The sequence below is a fragment of the Ursus maritimus genome, unplaced genomic scaffold, assembly GCF_017311325.1.
Source record: "Ursus maritimus isolate PB19 unplaced genomic scaffold, ASM1731132v1 scaffold_30, whole genome shotgun sequence".
Classification (NCBI taxonomy): domain Eukaryota; kingdom Metazoa; phylum Chordata; class Mammalia; order Carnivora; family Ursidae; genus Ursus; species Ursus maritimus.
The window spans coordinates 6,956,200-6,962,697 of NW_024425564.1; positions in this window are offsets into that span (position 1 = coordinate 6,956,200).

The window sequence follows — 6,498 nt, forward strand, 5'->3', positions numbered from 1 at the left end:
ACCCCCCCCCCCCCACTCTCCCCGCCCTGACCGCCCTGTGTTCTCCTTCCTCATCTGCTTTCGTGTTCTGGCCGAGGGAGGGTGGGCCATCTCCATCCCTGTCTTTACTTTGTGTTACACTGAGCTATGACTTCTTACTTCCTGATGACAAGAGGACTCTGGTTGGGAACTGGTTTTTTTCCTGTTGTCATGAGGAGTGGATCAGTTAGTGAAAGGAGAGGATTCCTGAAGTTTGAGAGAGGAAATAAATGGAAGCACTGAGAACCTTCCGGAATCTGCGAGTTTGGTGTGCTGGGTCTCCTCTGGGTGGGGACAGGCGAAGGCTGTGAGGAGCGTCGGGAGGAGGAGCGTCATGCCCAGTGGGTGCTCAGTTCAGCGTGGGTGTGACATGGCCCCTGCTCAGCCGGGGAGTCTCTCTGCTCTTTCGTCCTTGTCCCTCCAGTAGCACCTGTCCTTCCAGGACCTGGGATCACAGAGACTCGGACATCACCCAGACCTCGTCCTGCCTCCGGGACCGACCGTGGGCAGCAACGTCGTGGGGCCGGGTCAGCCTGGGCTCAGACCTGGGTTGGGCCCTCAGCCCATCTTTGGGGGTTTACTTGTCATTTCTCTGTTTTTGTACAGGATTAGCCTGTTTTCATGTTCGGGGAGGAGTTCTGGTCTCATTCAGCTTCGAGTGCCTCCTGTCTGAAGGCGGCAGGAGGTAGTCGGCCCATCGGTGTCTCCACAAGGCCCACGAATCCGGAGCATCCAGAGGTTATTTTCAGACTCATGGAGGTCTTGCCCTCCTTCTGGGGCTCGGCTGTTCCCTCGTCTCTTCCGCCGTCTTCTCAGAGGAGCAGATTGTGGACTAGCAGACAGGAGGCTGGCCCTCATTTTTCATTCTGAATTAGTTCCCGTCAGTTTCCGTCCTCTGCTTGCCCACCCTCTGCCCTAGTGATCTTGTGCTGGCTCCAGTCCGAAGTCGAGGACTGGGGGGGGCAGAGTCTCCTTCCATTGCTGCTCAGTTGGGAAATAGCATCTGTGCGTCAAGGATGGCGGTTTGTTGAAAATGGAATGTACTTGGCGTGCAGGGGAGGCGCTGTGAGCGCGGGGTGGGGGGGGGGCGGCGCGGTGAGGAAGGACAGGGCACTGGGGGCAGCGGGAGGGCCGTCTGTGCTGGAGCCCCACAGAGCAGCGGTGGTCTGAGGCTGCATTAGTAAAGGTGCTGCCTCCAGAACAGGGAGGTGCTCCGCACTGATCGCTCCTTCACGGCGCACGTCGCCGCCAGACCCGGGACACGCGGTTTGCATCTGGGAAATCCGGCTGGTGTGTCTGTGTTTACAAGGTGCAGCCCCGGCTGGTCGTCGCATCACCCGTTCAGCAGCAGGAGAGTAGCTTAGGGGGCGCCTGGGTGGCGCGGCGGTTAAGCGTCTGCCTTCGGCTCAGGGCGTGATCCCAGCGTTATGGGATCGAGCCCCACATCAGGCTCCTCCGCTATGAGCCTGCTTTTTCTTCCTCTCCACTCCCCCTGCTTGTGTTCCCTCTCTCGCTGGCTGTCTCTGTCTCTGTCGAATAAATAAATAAAATCTTAAAAAAAAAAAAAAAAAAAGGAGAGTAGCTTAGGATTCCCCGTGGCCGTGCCGCAGCCCCGCTTCTAGGGCTTGTTAAACAGGAGAGTCCTTGACCCTGTGCCGGGTCCTCGGAGTCTGTGGGTCTGGGGACAGGCCGACCTGCAGCCGCTGAGCTCTCGGTGAGGAGGCGGAGGCCGGGTGGCAGGGGCATTAACATCGCATCTCACTCGTTTCCCTTCCCTGGTGAAGAGAAGGGAGGACGTCGTTGTCCGTGGGCGGTGTGATGTGTGACACACACGCTAGTCTGGGTTGTGGGCGTGCTCGGGGAGGATCAGGGAGCAGTTCACGGCGGGGGACGAACGTCTCTGAATGCGCGCCTCTGCGCCGCGGTTCCTCTGAGCAAACACGCGGAATTCGGCCCTGCTCCGACTTAGACGGAAAGGTAAGCGCGCGCACATGCACACACGCACACACCACACAATACACACTCACACGTGGCTGCGGCGCAGCTGCTGTCTGTAACGTGTGAGCGCGGACGGTCACGGAGCAGCTCGGCCGGGAAGCCAGGAGCACAGTGGCAGGTGCACGTCGGGCTGTGTGTCATACGGAACCCGGCCTCTGCCGCTGCACGGATGTCGCTGTCGCATCTGCGCCTCAGGTGAGGCGGGACACTGGATGCTGTGGCCAGCCCGGCCATTGCTGCTGCTCTGGGGCTGGGGGACACACTGCTGCGGGCACCACCTGTCCCACGCACTGCACAGTGGCGGCCTCTCTCTCACCAGGTCGCCAGGCGGTCCAGCCTGTGCCGGGGTCTGGATACCTCAGGCCGGGCCCCTGGAAGGATTGGGGAAAACAAGTGTTGCTCTTCTGTGGAGAGAGGCGGTTCTGGCCAGACCCTGAGGGTGGAATTGTCCTCAGGTAGGGAAGGCCGCTGGGGTGCAGGGGGCCAGGGGTGGAGAAAGAACAGCTCATCGCCTTCTTGGAGCCGCCAGGCTGCAGCTTGATTGGGAGCTTGGCCCAGGTTTGGTGAAGGAACGAGTGGCTGATAGATGACAGCTCTCCTGGTCGTGCCCCGATGCTGTGAGACTAGACCCAGCTGTTGTTCGCAGCAGTTTCCAATCACAGTTCCTGCGGAGGCCAGGTGGGCTGAAGGCATGACCACTCAGGCATATTAGCCCTGCCTGGCTCCTGCAAGGACGAGAACCCAGGTCTGTATATGATGTGCGTGGGTCTGTGTGCCGCGTGTCCTGTGAATGTTTCTATTTCCCTGTGCCTGGCAATATTTTGGGCAGGAATCTCCAGCCTCTGCCGGCTCCTAGGGACCGCTGCGCAACGAGAAACCAACCAGTGAACGCACACGGCACCGGCCTGGTTTTCTAGGGTAGCTGGATTGTCCCGCAAAGTCGGCACGGTTCACGCACAGCAGCTCAACTGAGAACACGGAAGGTCAGGTTTATCCAGCAGTGCGTGACTCCGACAGCCGCCAGCCAGCAGAGAGCAAGGAGCCTCTTCCAGCTGCAGGAAGGGAAGGGTTTTCAAGGCAGAGGGAGTGGGAACCAGGAAACTATGAGTAAACAGGGCCTTGTTGGAGCGAGGGGCCCTGCTAAGGGGGAAGGAAGTGATTCTCCGGGGCTTCCGTCCAGCGGGGCAGGACCTCTTGGGGGCCGATGGCAGGTCACATTTCTGGGACAAGCTGAAGCTGCAGTAGGTTCAGTATGACGTTCTCGGTGGGTGTGTAGCATCGGTGACTCCATTTGGGGCCTGCTGACTCTTTCCAACAAGGACGGTGAACAGCAGGGCAGATGGAGGGACGTGATAGACACACTTCAGCTCTGCTTATCCTTTGCTCCTGGACGAGACAGGTGCGGGGTTACTTGCTTGCTCTTACTCTCAAGTCCCTGCGGATCAGAGGGTTTCTCCCCCGCCCCGGCTCTCTGATTCTCTGTCACCACCTGGGAGTCCTCCAACTCCCGGTTTCACGTCTGACACTGTCGACCTGAGTGAGCCTGCGCGCGCAAGGGGACGGACTCATCCCGCGAGATGGCCCTCTGCCCATGGGCGAATCTCAGCCTCAGGCTCCCATGTGCCCTGCACCGTGTTCAAGTTGGCTGTGAAGTCGGGATACCCTGGACCTTCAGTAATTTGCCAGCACAGCTCCTAGATCTCAGGAGTAATTTCCACGCTTACTCATGGTTTATCACAAGGATACCCACGAGCAGACACATGAGGCGAAGGAGCGTAGCCGCAGGAAGTTCCTCGGGCAGGAGCCTCTTGTTGCTGTAGACTCTGAATTGCTGCCCTCAGAGCACTGGATGTGCTGGCCATTTCTGTAGCCTCTGAACCCCACTGTTGAGAAGTCTTCACAAAAGCTTCAGGACACAGGCACCCTTGATCCAGTCCCTGGCTGTTGGGGATGCAGGTCTGGGGGCCAGAGGTCGGGCGTGAGGCCAATGCCTCCAACTCTGTAGTCATGGCTTGGTCCTCCTGGTCGCCAGCCCCCAACCTGAAGCTGTCCAGGACCCACAGCCAGGTCGTCTCATGAGCATACCGGGGATGCTGTTATCACTCAGGAGATCCTGGCAAGGCTTGGGGAGCTCGTGCCATGAACCGGGACAAAGACCAGATATTTGTATTATCCCACAGGCCACGCCCTGGTCTTTGAGCACAGATCCCTCGTGTAGCAGTAGGAGCAGAACCGCAGAGACGCGACATGGTACTAGAGTCCCCTCCGGTCATTAACAGTCACGCATCTGCCTGCTGGAGGACGGGCCTCCCAGGGTCACTGCGGCCGCTGGCTCCATCCAGTGTTGCCTGGTTCCAGGAGCAGGAATGTTCTCGCAGCCTATGGCTGTCTCTCTCAGCGCTGGGTAACTGAGCTAAGAGACAGGGCCATCTCTTGCTCACACTTCGGAGGCGTTAACGTACTATTGGATTTCCTCATTACACAGCGAATTTTATCCATTCCTTTACTCCCTCAGCTGTTTTCTACTTCCTGGATTTATACCCAACTCTCTGCCTTTCAGGGACATTATGGGTGGCTGCTGAGTGGGTCTACTGTGGGCAGCAACACCGGTCTGGCAAGGCCCTCCCGCTCAATCCATGCTCGGTCATAGAGGGAGGGTCACACAGGGACAGGACTGGCGGGTAAGGCACCACCAGGCGATGTAGCTGTGCTGTGAGCCCCAGGTTTGCTCGGCTGGGGTGCAGGTGGAGCCCTCCCCTTCAAGGCTCCAAGTGGGAATTCCCCACATCAGAGCTTAATGAGTTATGGTGTCTTGCGTGGAATCCTTCCTGTTTCTGGCGCTCGCAGCCCGTCCTGAGCCTCTGCATCGGGTCGGAAGAGAGAACGCTGAGGGGAGCCAGAGTCATACCGATGTCCTCGCCCTTGGGAAGGACTGTGGAGTCACAGTGGCACCTGTCCCTACCCTCCTCCTCAGATCCCCAGGAAAGTGTGTAGTGGGGACTGGTCCTGTAGCCCCACTCACGCTGGGTGAGCGCACACTCTGTGAGGGTGTGTAAACTAGTACCTCATGCCTCCATGGCCAACACTCCCCGCTTTTAGTGTTTCCGCGCCGGTTCCCAGTCTCCACGCAAGCGTTACTCTGTCAGCGTGTCTGTTTGCCCATCGTGGGACATTATGGTTTGTCACGTTTTTGGTGTGACGAAATGTGACTGAGCATTTGAAACCGGTGCAGTATGTTTTATTCCCACATGTGCCCCAAGAGGCATGTATCAGAATGTTCTAGGAGCAGAATGTTTCACCCTCAATGGGAAACAACATACCTGCATAGGACAGAAATACATACATAAATTTAGCGCATCTCGCACATGGAGTAGCTGCAGCCCCCCGAACAGCCTGGGCTGTGGTGGCTGCCCCACCGCGGCAAGGCGTGAATCTCACGGACACGGCACCGGGAGTGAGGAGCCACACACGCAAGAGTGTGACTCTGTATGTGACGTGGACGATCAGGACTAACGTATAACGCCAGAAGTCAGAGAGCGGTTGCTCCTCTGTGGTGACCTAACGACGGGGAGTCTCTTGTGACGCTCAGCGCCCGCCGATCGTGCTCTGGGGCAGGAGCGGAGCCCAGACGTGTCAGATGTCGCTGAGCTGTCCTCACAGGACCCGTCCTCTCGTGTGCTTTGGTTTTTAAAATTTCTTTTTTTTTTTTTTTTAAAGATTTTATTTATTTATGTGACAGAGAGACAGCCAGCGAGAGAGGGAACACAGCAGGGGAGGGGAGAGGAAGAAGCAGGCGCTCCCAGCAGAGAGCCCGATGTGGGACTGATCCCGAACGCCGGATCACGCCCTGAGCTGAAGGCAGACGCTTTAACGACTGCGCTACCCAGGCGCCCCTGGTTTTTAAAATTTCTAATTGAAGTATAGCTGTGTGCTGTGTTCTGTTTTTGTTTTTTAATAGCATTCTGACCGTTCGCATCCACCACTGAGCGAGCAAAGCCCAATCCAGAACACGTGTTCCTGTCAAGGCCCATTTGTCACCCTCGGGGTCACCGGTACTGCTCTGACTTGCCAGGTGCGTTCGAGGCTTTCCTGCCAGGGAATCGGCCTCCTAGCTGTCTGTAGTGTCCGGTTGGCAGCCAGAACGGCTCTTTTTGGTATTTTGAGCCGCAGAGGATGCAAGTGGATATAGAGTTTCAGCCTTTCTCTGCGTTGCCACAGCCCCCACTGTCCCCTTGTTTCACTGCCCTGGGCGGCCACCTCAAGAGAGGACACCAGGATACCCACCGATTCATTCCAATCGACTTCCAAACTCGGAGGTGGTTCTTGTGATGGGCATCAACATGTCCTCGTTTCATGCACCCCTCAAACTCCAATAGTGAGTGAGGGCCCAGCCCCCATGTGGTTATTCCTGTAATAGACCGTGTTTCCATAGCCCCGCTGCCCGACCATGTGGCCTGGCTGGCGGCCACTGCCCATGAGCTG